This window comes from Columba livia, chromosome 12 (genome assembly GCF_036013475.1).
Source record: "Columba livia isolate bColLiv1 breed racing homer chromosome 12, bColLiv1.pat.W.v2, whole genome shotgun sequence".
Classification (NCBI taxonomy): domain Eukaryota; kingdom Metazoa; phylum Chordata; class Aves; order Columbiformes; family Columbidae; genus Columba; species Columba livia.
In genome coordinates this window covers 18325473-18346692 of record NC_088613.1, presented here as the reverse complement: position 1 = coordinate 18346692, position 21220 = coordinate 18325473, and the positions used below count along the sequence as shown (strand labels likewise).

Here is a 21220-nt window from a genome sequence, read left to right as displayed (position 1 = left end):
ATGGGAGCTATTTGTCCTCAAAGAACATGCCTGCGGTCACCACCTTGTGTCAGTACTGGAGACAAGAGCAGGATTTCTGTCTCAAGATCTCACCTTCCATCTCCAGGTCCATCCTCCCGTACTCCTGTGAGCCTCAGCTTTCCCTAAAGAGGCAGCTCACATTGTAAAAACTGCAAGGATCCCTCCCGGTCTAAACACCTTCTTTAAATAGATGCGATGGAGTAAATACGTGTCAATGCACCCATGATGCATAGACATTGCTGGGCCGGGAAAGCAGCAACCATGAAGTTTCCTCAGCATAAGGCTTTTTGCTTCCTATTCACATTTAGTGTAATAACACACAGACTGAAAATCTGACTCTCAAATACAGGATAAAATATGTTTTACAAAAAAGGTATATCCGCTGAAAGAGCCTAAGGATACTGCACACAAGCAACATAAAAAACTTGAGGAGTAAACTCCAGCAGAAGACTAAAAATTTTTGCTAAGAGAAATAGAGAAGTGTTTTTAAAGCAGTAGATGTAATAATGATGAGCACTGGGAGACTTCTTCAACTCACTTTTCAAACCTTAGCTAGTTTTCACAACATTCCTGGGAAGCCAACACATCCATATGAATAATCCCATTGAAAAGTGGGGTGAGCAGGACAGAAAAGCGATGGCCCTGTTGTCCAGTCAGGAGATGAGTCAACCTTGTGCATGGGCTGCACTTCAGTGTGTTGGCTCATGTGCTCAGACCACTAAGTGTGCATTTTAATGGTAAACCTACTTCCTTTGTCAACTGTTCTACTACCATAACGCATTTTGGAAAATAAAAGCTAACGCCAGAGAGAGAGAGACCGTAACTTAAGCCCGCTGCTTCAGCACACAGGTTCAAATCCCATCTACTTGTTAAATAGCTGCCCGGCCAGCTCAGCCGGCTTGGCCATCTTCCCTTCTAGACAATGAAGTATCTTCTAGTGTAAATGAGTTGTTCTGCTCAGAAGAGCATTAAACAATGCAAATAACGCTCGTCATATGTTGTTTGTTCTCTCATCCTCTCTGCAGGAGAGAAGCATGTGCAACGGTTGTGATGTTCTTTAATAAATATGTGTTTGCAGTCAGTGTGGCACAACAAGAATAAAACGTATGACTGATAAGAATACAAATACAAGCATACATGTTGCTACATGTTTATGCTAGATGGAAAAGGCAAAGAAACACCCTTTATGCCCCAAATCAGCATTTGTTTCGTAGCTGCCCTTTGTTCCGACGGTCACGGTCCTACTGTCCTGAGCAAGCACTTGTTCCAAGACAGGGCTTTTTTCAACAGAGTGGATTCAGACTAGAAAGTTTTGCTGTGCCAAGGAAGCGATGCTGCCAGTTACAGTCTTGATCTCGAAGACTTGTTAGGTCTTTTAGCTACCATACATACAAGGCACTCGCTTCCCTGAAGATAAAGACATTGAACTCCATTTGAAATGAGGCAAGAGGCTATCAAAAAATAAATAAATAAAGATAAAACCTCGGCCGGGTTGCAGTGGGGCACAGCACGGCGGGGTGCACCCCATCTTTCCCACCCCAGTCCTGCCTGAACACCGAGGACTTCATGACCTGGTGCTACCACACTGTGGTTGTATGGCCTCAAAAACTGATCTGAGGTCACTGTTCAGCACCAAGCGACATTCCCGACATCCAGTGACAGCAGAAATCACTCAGATGCGCTGAACCGCTCGGCATCGCTTCCTGAGCACCGAGTGCTCCTCAGCTACAGACCAAACAGATCAAGAGGGTACAGGCCTCACCGCACGCAAAATGCTTCCAGGGCTTTCCTACCCCATCCCCAACGCCTACGTGTGCAGCTTGGTTCCAGTTCAAATCTTGGAGGCTGACTCTAATAATGTTTCTTGTAGGAGAGCGTTCAACCTAATTTTACTTCAGGCACAACCGTCATACAACTACTTATTACAACACATAATTGATGGCTAACTTTCCAAAATAAAAACAGCCATGAAATTCAGAATAAGGCTATTCATCTACAAAACAGTGATCTTTTTTTGGCTCAAGCTCTACCTGAATGTAAACCCACTTACGCTGACAAATGCCACACAATTGCAACTCTGGCCTATTGACTTTATTTAGCCACTGTGATTCAAATTCCAGCAGTCCTATGCTTACAGAGACACCCTACTACGCACATACATTCAAAAAGAAATATAATATATAGATGTAGTAAACAGATTTGTAAGAAGTGTCGCTTATGCTTGTCAACCGTGCTGATGAATAATGCTCTTAACATGGATCAGATCGCCCACCAACTCCGATCAGAGCCTTCCCATGTCCAAAAGCCACGTGCTGCTCCAATTAATTGCTCAAAACTAATTGTCAGATGTAATTTTCAGTCAGCAGTTTCTTCTTCCTTCCTCCTCCTTAATATATTCCTTTCTCACGCACTCCCCACAGCACCTGACTTGCTCAGCAATCTTTCCTGCCTTCCTCACACACTCATGCATTATGTCTTAGACCTAATCTCTCCTCACAGCTTTTGAGCAGAGCTCTTCCAGGCAGCTGACATTTAAATAAGCTCTGTATTGACTTTTCTCCACTGTACCTCTAGTCCTCCTTGTTCTCCTTATGTTCATATTCCGATTCAACTTCTGTGCAGCTCCTTCTGAGGGTAATGGAAGCGGAGCTCAACTAATAATCAAATAAATACCTTTAGCCTGCAATCCCTCAGCTGCAAAGCCCAGGAGGAGATTCCCCTCTCTCCACATGCATATTCGCTATTTTGGATAAACTTAAAAAGGCAGAAGAAGGTTTTTCCCAAATCTGAGGCACGTTTCAGACAACACTAAGCCTGTGAACTTTCCTTTAACTCATATTAAACCGATACAACTTTTAATTAAAAAAGTAATTTTGAAAATTGCTTGTGCGGTGCGTAAGGTGATGTTCAGACAGCATCACTGATCCCTTGAGTTCTGCAGCCTTGAGTTTAATAAACTGAATTTTCAAAAGTAAACACAGCTTGCATCAGCATGAACCTTCTATTTTAGACTAATATTTTTCATGCATTTCTTTTTTAGCCAGGAGTGGATACTTTCGAAGCACCACACACTAAATGTTGCACAGGTGGCACTGGAAAGGGAGAAAATTCCCAGGTGCTGGAGGAACTCTGTCCACCTGGCAGAGAAGAAAACACCAGGCACAGGGACCACCATCAAATTTACACCTGAGCCCGTGCTGCACAGCAGCTCCTCTAATACATGTTACTGTATACATCCTGCCATTGTAATTTAGGGTTTATTTTGCCTAATTCATTATTTCCTGTAGCAGGCAAGCCAGCAGGGGGGAAGGGCAAAGGAGAGAACAAAAGCAAAATAAAAATCAAACCAAAGTATTTTGCCGTAGGCAGAACCAAGTAAAAAGCCACTCAGGTTTCCTTCTGTTTGTTTTTATAACTGTTCACCTGTTCTTTTTGCAAGTTCTTTTAAACGAATCATTTGAATTATCTTTAATCCAAGACTTCAAAAAGACACTCAAAGACATTAGGTGTCGTTTCCCTCTTTTCCCTCCTCCTTCCCCCTTATCAGTTTATCACAAACAATTATCCTCTTACCCCGAACACGTATGCAAAGGAGGGCTGGGAAGCCAAGATTCTGGGGTTCATGTCATGACTGCACTTCTAGCGGGTCATTAATTTCTCTGTGAGCCGGTCAGTTCCTCTATACAGCAGGGACAGGTGGGTTGTGCGGCTTCATCCAGTGTTTATAAAGCAAATACTTTGTGAACCAAGGCACACTGTGCTGATCTGGAGCACCAAGCATTTTGTTATCATACTTCAATAAATATAAATAGAGCATCATTTAAGTTTTCCTGCTCCAGCGGGGGGATTGGACTGGATGATCTTTTGAGGTCCCTCCCAATCCCTGACATTCTGTGATTTACCATTTTCATCTCCACTTATTCGCATTTCTACTATTTTAAATCTTCTAATATTGTTATAAATGCTGAAAGGAGACGACTTTATGTTCTCAAGCCTGTTCCACCAGGAAACAGTAGGCCTGCATGTCATTTTTGACGTATTTCATCTTCCCATCCCTCATCCCTAAGCACCATTGCTGGTTATCCTGCAAAACCTAACTTTGGACAACACCTCGTTTTATTGAACATATGCTCAGATTTGGTCTCAGTTCCACAAAGTATTTAAGCTTGTGCCTAAACACTAAGCGTGCAAGTATTCCGCCAAGTTCTGAGTTTGGCTATCTGGTAATGCACACAACAAGCTCTAGAAGATACAACACTCATTCTTCATCTGAAGAGCTCCACTCCACAGATCAGCCTTGCAGAGACGCGCCAGCTTCGGCTCTAACAAGCTCTTCACACTTTTTAAAGACTAATAGGCTCCCTATATTCATCTCTAAAGAGTATAAATTCTATTCCTTCCTTTCTCTTTCAAATATGTCAGGCAACATTACAAAAAAATAACACCTGTGCCACAGTTATGCAATAAGCAGAATGATAACCGTCAAACTGGACGCTTCGTAAAGAGCAGGTTGAATTGATTAAAAGAATGCAAGAAAAAAAGTTCACCTTTAAACCCTGAGATCAGGAATGTTTTCAGCGCAACCTCTCTTCCTTGCTTATTCTAAACTCCCTTTTCTGCTGCTCCTCTTCATTGATGCTTCATGGTTATTAATGAGAAATCCGAATATTCATGCTATGAACAGCACAAACGGATCGAATCTGGCTGGAAAGGGCTGAAACATTCAGTAGAAAGATGAAGAATCCCAAAAGTGTTTTTAGTACATGTATACATTTCATTAGAGTATACAAACAGCACTATATATTTTCTTGCATCACTTAGCAAGCCTTCTCTTCTCATAAATATAGGTCAACAGAGCTAAATTCTGTTTTTGCCTCAACTCCCACTTTAAATGCATAAAGAATTAGATTTTTAGGGAGCAGAATGAAAGAAATGGTGTATTTCATGCTATTATATACCCAGCCAAGAATCCCAAAGGGTTTGTTTGGAATTGAAAAACAAAACAAAAACCCTTGGCATTTGTCAGACTAAAACCATTTTTCTCTGGTCTTTGCACAACCATCCTTTCCACATTTCACTAAATAACATCAAACAAATTCTTTTGACTTCATCGCCATGCAAAGCACAGAAGTCCTTCAAGGAGAGACGGAGCAGTGTGTGAAAGCATTTGATAGCAAAGGTCTATGAAGAGCACCCTGCAAAACCACTATCGGACCTGGAAATGCACGTTCCAAACCCTCTGCTACCCTTTTGTTGTTTAAACAGCCTATAACGCCCCAAAACAATATTCAGACAGTCACCAAGATCAAGTTTAGGAGTGAACGCCATAGGGCATTGCCTTACCCATAAACACATGGGGGGATACTGAAGGTATTAACAAAATAAGAAAAATACTGACTAAACGGTGAGCTACACATCGAGCTTTCACCTTGACTCTTCATTTACTGACACTTTTGAATTTAGGCGTGATTTAACACGGTCCCTTCAGCAAATGCCCAGGTCCAACCGAACAGCAGAATATAATATCATGTATCCTCAAACCTCCTTTTGTTTCAACGTGGGCCCAGAGAACACAGGGCGAGAACTCACAGATGATATTGTCAGCTGCAGACTTCATATATGTGATGTTTATTACAGGCTGTAATGAGGAAAATTACCCCGAGGCGTTCACGTGAAGTTTAAGGCACCACGCAATCATTAAGCATTTTGGACTCCACCACGCACAAACTTACTGATCGCAACGCAGGTGGAGACTTTTCCACACTACGCTGGACAAACAGCTTCAAAGCACAATGTAAGCAGCATTTTCTTCTTCTCCCCATCATTGACACTGAAATGTCACTCTTTATGTCACTCAGCATCACCACCTATCCATTCCTAGGGGCCGTTCTCCCTCCGTTCCTGCTCTCGGCCCTTCCGTTGGGTAAATCCAAGGCGAAACCTGCACTCAAGCTGCTTGTGTTGCAGAACTTCCCCTGCAGACCACCAGCAGCAGTTGGAAAGTTAATCCAAGATGTTCTGAGTCCATCCTGAACTAACCTTTAAGAAGCCTTAAACTGTTTGCAGTGAGGGAATCCAGTAGACATGCTGGCAGATTGTCCATATAGAGGAAAACATCATAAAAAAGGGAAGAAAGGAGGATACAGTAAAATAACAACTGCGAGAGGGACAGGGATATCAGGGTTTGTTTAACACATGAATTGGAATCAGTAATTCCATACACCAGTAACCACGTAACAGCCAACGCATCAGCCGCAAACTAACTCTGCGTTCAGCTCTGTGTCATAACCAATACCCATCTTACCTCCAGAAAGAGAAATGCTTCAGAGGGGGAAAATCAGCACTAAATCCTGTTGATCATTAAGCACCAGGTCTCAAACAACTCTCTGTAGAAGAAGGGAGAACCATCTTAGCCTGACACTCTGCACAGACATAAGCTACGACCCGAAGGTAAACCCAAAACATAACTCTGCGTTGCCAAATACAGCAATAAATTCCAAGACTGAATGATCAAGCCAACCAAAAAAATTCACCCTTTCAAACCAGAGGCTTCTTGGAAATGCAGTGGGTTTCCCAGCCTCCCATTCAGGTTCAGAAAAGCCAGCGTCTGTAACGGCTAAGAGGAGCATAGGCCCAGCTCAAACCCAGAAAGAAGCACACAAGGAATTAGCAGAAATTAAAGAGAGAAACAGGCACAATAAACAAATAATAAATAATAAACTGGTTTTACTGCAGTACAAACTCTCCACCAAATGAGAAGGTAAGCAGACAAATAAGACGCTTAAGTAAATGAAGGTTACTGGGTTAGGATGAATGATTTTTTCTGCGGGAGGTTCCAGCTGATGGTTTCCCTACATTTGCCATGCCTGGCTGGGTTAACAACACATGGCTTCTCTGCCTCAGATAAACTTGGAGGCACCGTGGGCTAGTCCTGGTCCTAAATTCCAGTATTTGACATTAGCCATGCTGCTTGCATCACAATCTGCTGTGTATCTGCTCAGGGTGGCAAGGTCTGATCAATGTACTTCAAAATTAATACATCACACACACAAAGAATCTAAGACAAGCCACTACATGGACAAGTGATTTTGATATAGTGGATTTCCTTAGATATGGACATAAACCATGGGAAATTATTGTGTGTTGCTCCCTACAGAGTCAGCGGTGTCAGGAAGATACGCGTTTGCTTGTTTGCTTTAATATGAGCTGAAAAATTGTGGTCAGGAGCAGACTTTCCCTTCTGATCTTCCTGAAAATTCTGAAAACTATCCCTCCGCATGAAAGGCACAGCTATTGACCAAGTAAACCTGTCCAAGCAAAATAAGCAAAACACTTAAAAAAACCCAACACATCAACTTTTTGTAGCTAAAAGAATCCCCCTCCTCTACAGTTTTCTTCACACAAATGGGAACAGTGACCATCTGAAAAAAGGCAGTTTTCATCTGTACTCTTGAGGTTCAGAGAGGATCAGAAGTACTAATTGCTCCATTCCCTGAAGCAATATGAAATAATACCAAGCATCCATCTGTATTGCCACCGAATACCAGCATGAACCTTAAATTCATATTCAGAGTATTAAAACATCACCTTGCAGGCTCCAGGGAAAAAGTGCTCCTAGCTGGCCAAGCAGACACCAGATTCACTTCATACTTGTTAAAATCCCACCCACAACCCTTGTTTCTGTGAAGCAGTTAAGTGTTTCGCTGAAGTTATTCAACAACTGTGAAGGTCACATATTGTCCTACCTGGCCGGTTGCAAACAAGTGCACCTTTCACGTCGGTATGTGCTTCAGCCTGCTACCAGCCACACTAAAACCACAGTCTGAAGGGAAAAATGGCAGTAAGTTGGTAGCAAGGGGTACACACCTGGTCTGCAGAGCACAGTCAGTGCTTGCAGAGGATCCAGCTGACCCAGCGAGAGACCTGAAAATTGGAGCCAAGGCAATGGATGGGAAAGAACTTTTTTTTTTGATGTATAAAACTTATAGTTTCAGCTAAAATACGAAAAATTAAAAAAAGAGCTTCAGTGGCACTTCTGAAGAATAAAAAAAAAGGCTTTGGAAGCTTTAGATTTGAAGCTTCACAAGCTTCTTATGAAAAATGCAAGCTTTGAAAAACTTCTGAAGATTTAATATTCTTACTTTGGGCTCTTCTACTGCCAACGGACTAAGGATGCTGTAACTAATAAAACATAATTAATGCCAATAAACAGGCCCTTCATAAGGCTTACGCTTCTCTTCCCCATCAAAGACTCAAATCATTCATTGGGGCATTGTACAGGAAACAAAATCCATCCACAGAGCTTGTCCGTTCTACATGGGGTTCTTCTGTGCTATAACTCACAATTGAAAACCTTCCAGGTGCAAGGAAAGGAATTGGATTTTGTCCTAAGTATGGAGCTCCAAAGGCAACTCCTGAGCACGGCACAGACCTCACCTAGAACGGGACTGAGAACGAGCTGGGAGTTTGTGCGCTAGCCCTGCAGATCTCACGTTGGCAATGAAACCACCAGGCAGCTTCTCAGGAGCGCTCCACGCCGAGCTGGACCCTACAGTCCACCGAGCCATGTCCCGCCTCTCCTGAAACTCTGACCACGTCCTGCAAGATTCACGAGAGCTGATTTTTCTCATAACGTCCACCTGGGAGTCTGAAGGCCCTCAAAAATACAACAGTTTCACAGCACCTTCCCCCCGGTTTGGCACGCACAGTGGCAACGCTTGGGTTTTAGCGCATGGGAAGCTCCTCACCCCAGGAAGGGGAGCTGTAGAAATTGCCTCAACTATTATGCTTTTTTTTAGCAATCCTAACACTCCCCATTCAAACTGACCAAGGTGGAGGAGCACCTAACAGCTTCTGCCAACAGCAGAGAGCACCACAAAGCAGTAACGACGACCTTCGCGACGTGAACCACCAACCCACGCATAAGGAGCCATTCTGTGTAACAGAGGCTCTGCGTAAGCAAGGTGAGAAAGCTGATAGATTGGCAAAAAGCCTAACCAGTGTCCAGAGCAAGCATATAGTCACTGCTGTTCCTGCCGGCTTCAGTGACACGCTGAAGACTGACGTTGCAATGCTGTGCAAGGTGACATCCAGAAGTCTGAGCTCAGCTCTCCCAGACTCTTAAGACAGAGACACTCTTGGTCTCACGCCTAGAGTTTAACAGCAGCTATTTGCAGAGACAATGATCACAGCAATGATGACAGCAATCCAGAAAGGTGTTAAAACTGATTTGGTAAATGAATCGACTGGGGCCTAAGCAGAAGCAATGCCTTTTGGTCCAGCACCCTATGGTCCTACCCTCACAAGGGGCAACAGCGGTAAATCTGGACAAGAAGATCCATCAGAACCTTCTAGTGGCACATTCACCCATATTCTGAAGGTACAGCACAAACAAATCAAAACAAAACAAAAGAAATATGGGATCGCTGAAAGGAAACAACTAGGCAGCTGAATTTTCTATCATGGGAAACTATCGAGACAAGAGCTTGGATAAATGAAGCAAATCAGGTGTTTTGTAGTAAATCATTAATGTTTATAAATATGTAAAGGGCGAGTGTCACAGGATGGAGCCAGGCTCTTCTCGGTGACAACCAGTGATAGGACAAGGGGTAATGGGTACAAACTGGAACACAGGAGGTTCCACTTAAATATGAGAAGAAACTTGTTCCTGGTGAGGGTGCCAGAGCCTGGCCCAGGCTGCCCAGGGAGGTTGTGGAGTCTCCTTCTGTGCAGACATTCCAACCCGCCTGGACACCTTCCTGTGTAACCTCATCTGGGTGTTCCTGCTCCATGGGGGGATTGCACTGGATGAGCTTTCCAGGGCCCTTCCAACCCCTGACACTCTGGGATTCTGTTAAAGTGTTTCCAGAGCTTTGTTTTAAAACCAAACAAGGCTGCAAATATGAGCTCACAACACTAGGCGTAAATCACCTTCTGAATACTTTGGGGTCAGAAGGAAACTTTGCCAGGGACAGCCCCCCCTCGCCAGCCGCTGCCAGCCCTCCCACAGCCACCACGGACCCTCCTGCGACACGGGGCTCTGGGTCACAGCCCCGGGTTATTGGCAGGGCTGACGTGGCAATGCAGACACAGATTCAGCTCTTACACATCACTGTGGGGAGATGGCATAATCATCCAGCTCAGCCCATGCAAAAGCAATATGAGAACACCTTCTGTACACAAGAAATTCTCGAGATTTAAAGTTTTAACACAAGCTAACAAACGCCAAGGATGAAAGAAATCCCGGGATGAAAGATCTCCATGACACCTGCTTTGAATAAAAAGACATTGCTACAAAAATATCAGAGACCTGCTGGTCTAGAGCCTTTGCTACATGTCATTCCCCAGACATCAATTTGCAATAGAAGCACACAAAAGCAGTATTACACAGATTACGTGCTACTCCCCTGAACCGCAAACAAAATCCACCCAGCACTACTGTCCAAAGCCCTACTGAACTAAAGCCACCCTCTCTCGCTGTTCCTAAGATGACTTTCCTGAGGATAAGGGTTCAACGCTGATTTGCACAACTGACAGCTCCTCCCGCAAACTTTGCTCCAGCTCAGCTTTACCAAACGCCCCCAATTTTTTCTCATGTCCACAAGTACCTGGCGGTACCAACACTCTAGCAGACAGCAGGACAGTTTATCCTCAATCCCTGTGTCCTTCAGGCAAAACCCACACCCAGACATTTCAACACAACCACCCACCTCCAGCACTTACAACTTTCTGCGCAACAATGTAACACATGGGAATTATTTAATATTTCCTTGTAATGGCACCCAGGAGCCCTCAAATTAAAGGGCTGAGATCCTCCCCAAGCTTCCCACACCACAGACAGGTCAGAAATCAGGCAGGTCCCTGTGCTACAACAGCCCGGAGCCCTGCACAGGTGACACCATGGGCGCGTACGACCAACTCGAAGGAAGGAGCGAAGAAATAGGAACCAGCAAAATATGGTTCACTCGGTTTTATGCCACATGGCTCATTTACTCACTGCTGGCAGCTTCCACAAAATCAGGCTCGTCAAGCACCTGACTGTATACAAAGGTAATGATTATAAAGCTAACTCAAGCGAGGCTAAAAGTACACAAAAATCTAGCATAAAAAAGTGCAATCCCTTCCCAGGTGAAAATACGGGACTTGGAATGTAACAGGTGGATTATATAAAAATTATTTTGTGCCCAGTTCTCAAAATATTGATTTTTAAATTCCCTCACAGACCAAAAATTGTCATTACTGAGAAGCAAAAGCAATGTTACTGTGCTTAACACGCAAGGCTACCCACCTCTGCCAGGGCCCGACACAAACCCAACTATGGCAGCGTCCACACAGCCCCCACGCAAGAGCCAGGGTGAGCTCCGCAGCACCCAGGACTCTCCTCCCCGCATTCTGTCCAAGGAAAAGATTATTTCCTAGTGGTGCTTTTTGTTTGCGACAGGGCATAAACTTTACGGGCACGGTTCTCGCTGTTGCGCTTGGGGAAATCAGCGCAGTTGGTTTGTTATTACTCTGTCTGTTACGTGAGAAGTGCTGCTGCACCTTGTACCGATGGTTGCATCCTACACCCGGGACGCCAACCGGTGTCAGGCCCCTTTGTTTGGGAACACCTTCTCCCCAAGCCTCACCTGCGTCCTTCTCGGCCCTGCAAGCACAGTTAAGTCTTTTTGTACGCTTCTTTCCATAGACAGGAAAAAGATACACACATCATCAATCATAAAAACATCCACGAGGCATGACCATCTCAAAAGAGAAGGACACCAAAGCACTGCCCTACACAGACATACACTGTCATACACAGACATACTCCCTGTCCCTGCACCAGCCACAGAAGTTAAAACCCACTGACCACAATTTTATTTTAGGGTTTTTGTAAATCTAAAAGAGATTCCTCACCATTCCGAACTCAATGTTCAAGCAGGCTGCTGGAGCCTTGCCTCCAAAGGGCAACAGCACACACAAAAAAGGAAAAACAAAGCCACAAAAATGCCCCCCTCCCCGCTCCCCAAAGCAAAGCACCAGGTGAGGTGCAGAGGGAAAGGGGGACGAGGCGCATGGCGAAGCCGGCCAGTTGCTCCCCCTTTTCTGCCTCTCTTTTATTTCTGCTGAGTGTAGTAACACTTGAACTGGCTCTCTTTATTTGCGGCCGGATACGCGCTTTCAAAGATACTGTACTACTGTGTAGGCCAAGCAGGGACTCTCTTTCTTCCCTCAGTTAGGGCTTTTGGGAAAATAATTATTCACCAGAACTGCCATCATGAGCAGAGAGAGCTAAATCAATGTAGCTTTGTATGGGCCATTGCCACTGCAAAGCAAATACTCCATCAAGACATGGATCAGTGAGAATTTTATCACTCGGAATCCTTATGCACATCTTTGCGTATTTTTAATATCCATCTCATGATGTGGCGTGCCCCCTCCCTCCCCGTGCTCCTGCACCCCGTCCTCCCCACGGGTTGCTCGGTGTCGCTGGCAGCTACGGGGCTCGGCAGTAAGATTCACATGCTCAGGAGAAACAGCTGAAATATACAGCCAGGTTTATTCTCTCTCAAAAAAAATAAATAAAGCATTGGTGCATGGCAGACTTATTCACTGAACAGGTTGATTTATTTAACAGACTTGACATACATCAAAACCTACTATGGGCTTACATAATTGTTATCCATTTAGCAGGTCTGGCTCTTTTGTCAAGTATTTGTTTTTAAAAAGTGATTCGCTAAAGACTGCTGCTGTATGGACAGTTCACATTCCGTACAAAGATGCAGCCTTGCATGGGCTGTTAGCTGAAGTGACTTTAAATTGCATCCTACCTGCCTGAGCACTGCCATTATTATTTTAGTTCCTGTATTCTTCCCTTACCTAAACTGAAAGAAACCCCAACCGACAAGCACGAGCGTGTGTACAGGCTCACAGACGATGCACTTTCCCGCAGACTCCTTGCTGTGGGCACAGCGGTTACCGCATTACCACGCTGCTCCAGCGATAACAGCAGGTACCTCCAACCCCGAGAACACACGCCGCAAGACCAGGATGTCGATGGTTACCCGGAGGTTTCGAAGGGGCTGGCGCGGGGCAGAGGGGACGAGCAAACCGCCCAGCAAGGGGAAAACCTCAGGGAAGGCTGAAGAAACAAAACCCGTTTTGTTTTCACGCAAGAGGCTCATTCAGGCCCTGGCTCGCACAGGCGCATCGCTCCCCTCCGGCCACACGCATCCACCCACGACACCCGGCCGCCAATTCCCCAAATATGCACCCACCCTGCGCTCGCTCCGAGCGGGAGGTGAAACACCGGAGAGCATCGCCCAGAGAAAGCGCATCACCGCTGCCTTCATGGCCGGTCCCGTTACAGCTTGTTTGGGTTAATACATCATAAACCATATCGCTCACGAGCAGCACAGTTCATTTCGGAGATGAAGATTTCATTATACCCCCCCCCGATTTGAGCATCATCCACGCACACACACACAGGTCACATCTTACACTTAGTAAGCAAAACACATTACCGCTGCCACCGCCGCACGGACGCACCAGCGGCTCAGAAATTAAAGAGACCGGAATAAAAACCACACGAACCCAATTCTCCGCCGCTCGCTAGACAGATGGTTAATTATATTCACAGCCGCATTTTTCGCTGGGATAGAGTTTCAGACAATGAGCCAGTTTTATTTGATTAGCCAGTTTTCTAGTTTAATACGCGGAATGACAGTTACTTCCATGGTTCGGGCTTTTTTTTTTTAATAAAAAAATCCCATCCCCCTCTCCTTTATTATTTTTTTGTTCTGGCCGAGGCTGAACTAAGTGCAGCCCCCGCGGCCGCCGCCGCTGTAAATAAACCCCGGCGGGGCGTGGGGGGCGGCGGGACCGGCCGGGGGGGACGCGCTCCCCCCGGGGCCCTGCGGGGCGGCGCCCCCGCCCAGCGCGGCACCTGCGCGGGGGGGACGCGGATCCCCGCGCGGGCCGCCCCCCCGGCCCCGCGCGCGCACACACCACACACACACACACACACACACACCACACACACACACCGGCCGCCCCGCTCCTTCCGCCGCCACCGCGCAACTTCCCCGCAGGCCTCCGCGCTCCGCACCGCCGCGCAGGCCGGCGCTGCCAGCAGCATCAGCAGCGCCCCACCGCCCCGGCCTCCCCCGCTCGCCTCACGCCGCCTCCCCCGCGGTGTGTGTGGGGGCCCGGGGGGGAAGCGCCGCCGCGGCGGGACTCACCTCAGCGCCGGGCCCGCGGAGGAGGCGGCGGCGCGGGGCCAGCGGGTCCCCCCGCCCGCCAGGCGGTGTCGGTGTCGGCGGCTGCGGCGCTCAGCGCTGCTCCATGCGCCCGGGGCCCCGGCGCGCGCAGGTGGACGCGCCCGCCCCGCGCGCGCCGGCCCCCGCCCCTCCTCCCGCGCGCCGGCCCCCGCCCCTCCCCCGCCGCCGCCGCCGCCGCCGCAGGGCCCGCGGCGGATCCAGCGCTCCCGGGTCCAGCGGATCCAGCGCTCCCGGCCCCCGCGCCCGCCGCCGCCCGGCCGGGCCCCCCGCCGCGCGCAGCCCGCCCCGCTGAGGGAGGCAGGGGGGGCGGCTCCCGCCTCGCCCCGCCGCGGCCGCTCCCTCCTCGCCGTCGCCTCCCCCACCCCGGCCGCCCGTGCCCATTCAGGAGGTGCCGGGGAGCGCCGCCGCTGCCATTGTTCCCTCAGCGGCGGGACCGGCGCCCGTTTCCACACACCCCCCCCCCCCCCCCACAACCGGCCCCGCCGCTCGGCGGGAGCGCGCGCCGCCACCGGGCATAAAGGGCGCGCGGCCGCGGCCCCGGAGCCCCGCGAGGCGGAGCGGGGCGGGGCGGCCTCACCTGCCGCTGGGCCCGGGGCAGGTGCCGCCCGCCCCGCCCGGGGAGCGCGGCCTCGGGCCGGGGGATGGCGGCAGCGCGGCCCGGCCCGCACCGGCAGCATCACCGGCGTGCGGGCAGCGCGCCGGCCGTGCAGGGATCGCGGCGCTCCTGGGCAGGGCTGCGGAGGGAAGATGGGCGGAAAGGAAGGCAAGGCCGAGGGGTCCCCGCGCCCCGCTCGGGGCCGGGAGGGAAGGGCCGGCCAGGCCGTACCGGGGGTTATAATGGAGCGGGCGGCAGGGCCGGGGCTGCGCTGCTCTCGGAGTGTCCGAACCCCGGCCCAGAAGGGACACCCGCTCCCGAGCCCAGTCTTGATCCGGTTTAGTTCCCTAAAGCGCAATAGAGGCCACAAGTGAAAAAATTTCTTCCCAGAAGGGGCGATCGGGCATGGAACAGGCTGCCCAGGGCAGTGCTGCAGTCACCAGCCCTGGAGGGGTTTGAAAGACACGGAGAGGAGGCTCTTAGGGACATGGGTCAGTGCCAGAGTTCGGGTATGGTTAGACTCGGTGATGCTGAGGGTCTCTTCCAACCACAATGATTCTATGGGAAATCGGGTCAGAGGTCGCAACAGCGCTTCTGATTTATTTTCATTATCACATTATTAATAAGTAACAGCTTCTAAAACCACGCTTTAAATTCAGATATTCGTTAAAAGGAAGAGTGTGCCCGCTCTCAAGAGCGCTCAGGACTTGCTGCGATGCCAGGGACACACCAGACACTGCCTCTGCAGAACAGGAGGGTGAGAGAAGGCAGCAAGACAGGCCTGGATCTACAGAGCCCGCGAGCTTACAAAATACAGCCGTTCTCGCAGGACCCCCACAATAGCTTTTAGTATTGCAGCCCTATTTCTCCGTGACAGCTGCAGCACTGCAAGCCGCACACATGCACCACGTCCACAGTCATTACACAGGCGACTGGAGGGAAGTTTTGTTATTGTGTCCTCTGAATCAACAGAATTGTTTTGAAAATAGAAAGCAAACCAGACACAAGTATTTTAACTGCAATTGAAGAAATGCAAGAGGAGTATTAGCCTTTCGGTTTAATTAAATTCAGTGTGATATTTAACAGAGGTTCCTATGCTTAAGTTACCACTTGGTTGTACATTAAATTCTGCTCCCTTTTCATCCTAGACAACACATACAGTCTAAAAAGTTGATAACACCGTGACTAAAATCTTAAAACACCGAGCACTTTAGTCCTTGTTCTCCCAGCACCAGAGAGCCCCGTGTATATGCAATAATAAACCAGGATAGCACACAGCAACATAAGCAATGGTCTCTGAATTTGGAACACACTACTCATCAACTTTCAGTACTGCAACATAAGCAACTAATCTCATTTGTTCTTCGTTAGCTGTGGTACCCAGGATATGCCATACATCACACGCAAATGAATGATTCATTCCCACTGCACCAGGACACATAGCTGAAGTGTTACACCCTGATGTAGACACCAAGGCGAGCAATAAGCGATGTGGCTGAGGCCACAGAGCGAGTCATCAGCATCGCAGTAGCACCTCCCAGTTCTATCCTCGGTTATGATTTTCCTCTCCAGCATCAACATGTTGCTGTGGAAATCACACAATTGCCTCCCTATAGCTTTGCACACAAACGCTGCATTTTATTTCACCCTCCCCATTATTTTCTTGACAGGAAGAATCAAGTAATATAAATGAGTAATTAATCAGGGCCAGGTTAGACAGCAACAGTACACCTGGCAGCGCTCAGTGAAATAAACATACATTTGGATGGCGTTCATTAACTGCTTTCAAAATGTCAGAAGTGTGTGAGTAGAAGCACCGGGACACCAAGTTTGTCAGACCTGCCCAGCTCCCCCGATGTCTCTGCAGAGGAGAGGGCAGCATCGGCAGAATGGAATCAGGGACTTGAGACGTAAGCACGGGGAGAGCCGTCGTGGAGATGCAAAGATCGTTCAATTAAATAAGCACGGCACCTGGGTCTAGTTTAGAAGACAACAACACAGGTATTTATTTAAATGCTGTCTCTTAGAGAGAATGCAAACATAAAGCTCAAAGATTATCCTTGTAGCTGTGATACAATATAACGCCTTTACTTACCCACACACGACTCATTTAAGGTACTTCAGTTACAGAACTACCACAATACTAATCGATCAGCAGCATAAAATTCTGCACAGCATCTCGGGCAATCTTAAAAACTAACAGCCTGTGCACTGTGATCTTTTTATGTACTGCCACAAACAGATGTAAAAAGTGCGCTGACATGATGGAAGTGCACTATGCACCTTGGCTGGGTATTAATTTTCCAGACTGTCAAATAAAGAGACTCACAGGTGCAAGAACAAGGTGCTAAGAAAACTCCCTTCGGCAGGAAGAGATCAACAAAACCCTGCGCGAGGAGCGACAGCGACGGCAGCTCTGCCCCGCCGCGCACCCTCGCTGCTCTCCCGACCTCCCCAACGCCGTGCAGCTGCAACGCGCATCCTCATCATTCGCTACAACCTGTAAGACGGAGCAGATCAGACATTTACATCTGTCCCATCCTCCCAGCTGTCTTCACACAGCATCCGTGTGCCCAGACACATATCTATGCTGGGAGCCTACGCTTGCTTGTCTGTCTAGGAAGCAGGAGTCAGAGTCTAAAATAGCAGAATCTGGATGATGGCAAAGCCATGGTGGTTTCCACTTCTCCAGCTGCCTGTTTTCTGATTATTCCTTCTTTTCCGGATGCCTGGGAACCTCACTGAGGCAGACCCAGTAAGGGTTAAATCCTTCATTCAGCATGGCCCTATTTGTTTCTGCCATACGCAGCCCCTCCGCTGAACACTATTGGAGAGAAAGGTTCACAGGAGGATTCTGGTTTGCCTGTGGCACAACTACAACACAAATGTGATTTTTTCAAAGATCTCAAATCCTCCGCTCTTGGGTAAGTGTGAAACCTTAAAAACCCAGAGCAAAAGGCAGAAGCATAAGAGGAGACATCACCCTGCTATGCCACCCTGCCACAAAGAGCTGGAAAGGATTTCTTCCCCCACTGTGTTGGGCTTTCAGGACCAACTTCTGAACAAGAGGGTGGCAGAAGAGGAGGCACTCCATCTGGCTGAGTCTCTGATTCGGGTGGGTGAGGGACTCACCCCATCTCCTCCTCCTTTCCTTCCTTCCTAGGTCCTGATCTGTGACTCAAAACTGCCTGTGTGCTGTGGGAAATAATGCTGAGCCTGCAAACAGTGACTCATTCTTACTGAGGCTGAAGCAATTTCTATAGATGGAACAAAGCTGGGATCAGGAACTGCCACATACTGAATTTCTCCTTTCCTGCCTGTCACACCTGGCAAGGCTTAGAGCTCTGTCAAAAAAAACATCAAAACCCTACCCAAAACAGCTGCAGAAAGACTCCCCTCGACACGCGTGTCTTTGTGCATCCCCTTCCCAGAGTGCTGTGGAAGAGTAGCTGGAGAAACAGTGCCGCTATTTCATCCATTCCTGCTCATTGCCCCGACGGGTGATGTTTCAGAAACGCTCAGAAGAAACGTAAGGCTGTTGGTGAACTTTCTGGGCAGGACAGATTTCCAGTGTGCCTGACAGAGCTACAGAAGGAAAGAAGGTGAGGAGGGTCCCAGGTTAATTTTCCAGGCTTCTGCGTTCCTTGATATGCTACTTGTTCTACTGATCAACCCTCTCCACCCAAAACAAACAAAAAAACCAACAACCCTCCCTTACAACTCTCTCACAATGCAAAAAACCCTTATTCAAGTCAGGAAGTTCCCATCGGTTACAGCCTCTCAGGCTCCCATGGCCCAATACAACATTAAAACTGTGCTAATAGGCTCCGATCTCTCAAATTAGTCCATATATATTTCTCCATTTATCCCCACCTTCCTCCCAACATTTCAAATTGTAAATCCTTATTTAAATTGTGCATTTGTCTTACCATGTTTCCATGGCCAAACACCTCATTATTGGTGGCTTCTGAGCAGGAGGAAATAAAAGCTTACATTTGTGCTTTGGCCAAGACGAATGCTCTGCGGACAGAAGGCTCTGTGTTCTCTCATTTCCTTGGCAGGACTAACAAGCTTGGCCACTTTAGGGGAGGCTACTGTATTAATGGCAGGGGGGGAAGAAAAAAAAAGAGAGAAAAACAAAAACAACCAGCAACAACACAAAAGGCTCCAGAATGCTCTGGTGTTATTTGCAGCGAGCCAGGGGACAGGTTAGAACAAAACCTGGAGAAGGCAAAAGGATCAGGGTATGTCAAAGTAGAAAGCTGAGAAGTAGGAAAGAGGGACCGATATGCTGAATGACAGCATCTGAGACATGGAACTACTACATTCATACAGTCCTAAAATTACATTCAGCCCTTTGAAGGCAATGGCAAGGCTGATGTGGCCCCTGGTGAACATGAGTTGGACACCCCGGGACGGATGGTGACGACTCCCTCTGTTGAAGGCTCCTCCCTTTCCGCCCAGCATTTTGGGGTGTGCAGTGAGCCCCACGCACCCTGGGCACACCCCACCTACTGCTCAGGTCTTGGTCCAGCACATGCCTGGAAAAAAACCGAGACCTGTTGTGGATGGATTATAGATTTGATCTGCTCATAGGAGGTACATGCCGTGACCCAGACGAGGCGGGACACCCCTGCTATGTGCACTAATGAACAGCACAGACACAGCAGAAGCTTCTGGATGTCCTGTAGTCCAATTATAGCTGCTGCTTTGGCCAAGCTGGCTGCCACCTACAACTCCTGAATGAAGATGGCAGGGTCAAAAGAGCTGGTGAGGATTCTTTGTTAACAGCTGTAAACTCAAATTTTCTTTAGCAGCGCCATCTTTCATATTATGCTGTTGTCTCTGTTTGGGCCGGGTTACATGAAAACGGAACAAAGTCCTGTTTATTGCTGAGTTGTTATTTGTAGTGTTCTAAGAAATTATTTCGGTTCTTTAAGAAACATTAAGCTTCTTGTGCCTGGAGGCACCTTGTGATTTATGCTCTTGCTTCCAAGTATAGAATCATAGAATCATTTTGGTTAGAAACGACCTTTAAGATCATCAAGTCCAACCATTAACGTGGCCCTGCCAAAGCCACACTAAACCATGTCCCTAAGAACCTCATCTCCACGCCTTTTAAACCCCTCCAGGGCTGGTGACTCCAGCACTGCCCTGGGCAGCCTGTTCCAATGGCCAATCTTCAAAAATGAATCCAACCTCTGAGAGATACATATAGGTAAACTCATCTTTCCAGCAAAAGCATTCTCTAAAATGAATTTTCATGAACATGCTTGCTTTCTTTGAACCTAAACATCGTTAAACTGTTTTCCTGGAGCACTGAAAGCTTGGCACGTCCTGTGAGGTACCTTGCAATTCACATCAGCCTACAGAATCACTGAAGTTTAGCTCTCACCTCATTGAAGCCCCATCTAATTACGCAACTTAACTACAGTGAGAACTGTTTTGCTGAATATGCAACGGTCTTGATGTGGAGAGACCGAGGGAAAAAGCTATTTTGTTTAGCTCAAGTGTTTCTACGGGTCTTGACTAACATGGAAAAGACAGAGCCCTCTCCGGTATATCTGAAGCCAAACACCTTTTTCTTGTGTGTCTTGCATGTGCCACAACTACCTGAACACAAAGGTATACACCTTGGAGATTTTCCTACCCACTGTCCTTCAGGACTGTAGTTCATTGAGTACAAGAAACGCAGTTTCATTAACATGCATTAACCAATGACTTTCCTGTTCCCACTGCTGTCTCCCATCAAAGACTCATCGACGGAAAACAAGGGCAGAAGGAACAAGAGGCTTTGGCAGCTTTATGATTATACGCCCAAAGCTTTATACCCTCTGTCTTATATTTTTACGTTAAAGTATCGCAAGATATTACCATATTTTTCATTATTATTTGTGGCACTAAATACTGCAGCACACAGTGCCAGATGGCTAATATTCAGAATAAAAATAATGCAAGGCCAATCTTAGAAAGACTCAATAAGAATGTAACAGCATGTATCCATCCTACTTTCCCAATGCACATAGTTAAAATATTAGCAGACTTAAAGTCTGATTTTCCAATTTAGAAGAACAGCATATTATAGAATCATATGCATGAATATATGCATAAAGATGTATGTATAAAAAAAAATCTTTCCATTTTATTTGCATGTTTCAAGGGTCTTACCGTAATACACGGGCACATCGTCTTTCAGTCTTTAGAAGGTTATTTTCACCAGTAAAGAAAAACCAAATAGTTTCAAAATGCGTTAGGAACATAAGCAAAAACCTTTTTCCAGAAACTGTTATTGGTACAAAATACTTTTTTTTTAATTTATAAACAGCTTGAGTCCTAAACTTAACCA

General features: G+C 47.3%; 1 protein-coding gene and 1 long non-coding RNA gene across 8 annotated transcripts in view; both read right to left on the bottom strand.

Moving 5' to 3' along the window:
* Window positions 1-14688, bottom strand: part of NEXMIF (neurite extension and migration factor) — a 167828-nt gene extending 153140 nt beyond the window's left edge. For 4 of the 7 annotated variants that reach the window (XR_010475729.1, XM_065078007.1, XM_065078000.1 and 1 more), the window contains exon 1: window positions 14241-14377. The gene's annotated coding sequence lies outside the window, so the exon portion shown is untranslated. Of the gene's footprint in view, window positions 1-14240 lie in introns of all 7 variants that reach the window. The other 3 variants (XM_065078004.1, XM_065078002.1, XM_065078001.1) reach the window with 3 other exon arrangements.
* Window positions 14689-15896: 1208 nt separating this feature from the next.
* LOC135580723 (uncharacterized) lies at window positions 15897-18787 on the bottom strand. Its single transcript, XR_010475733.1, has 2 exons — window positions 18246-18787; window positions 15897-16851 (listed from the first exon to the last, which is right to left on the bottom strand). It is a non-coding gene; the product is annotated as an uncharacterized LOC135580723 (long non-coding RNA).
* Between the last annotated feature and the right edge of the window lie 2433 nt (window positions 18788-21220).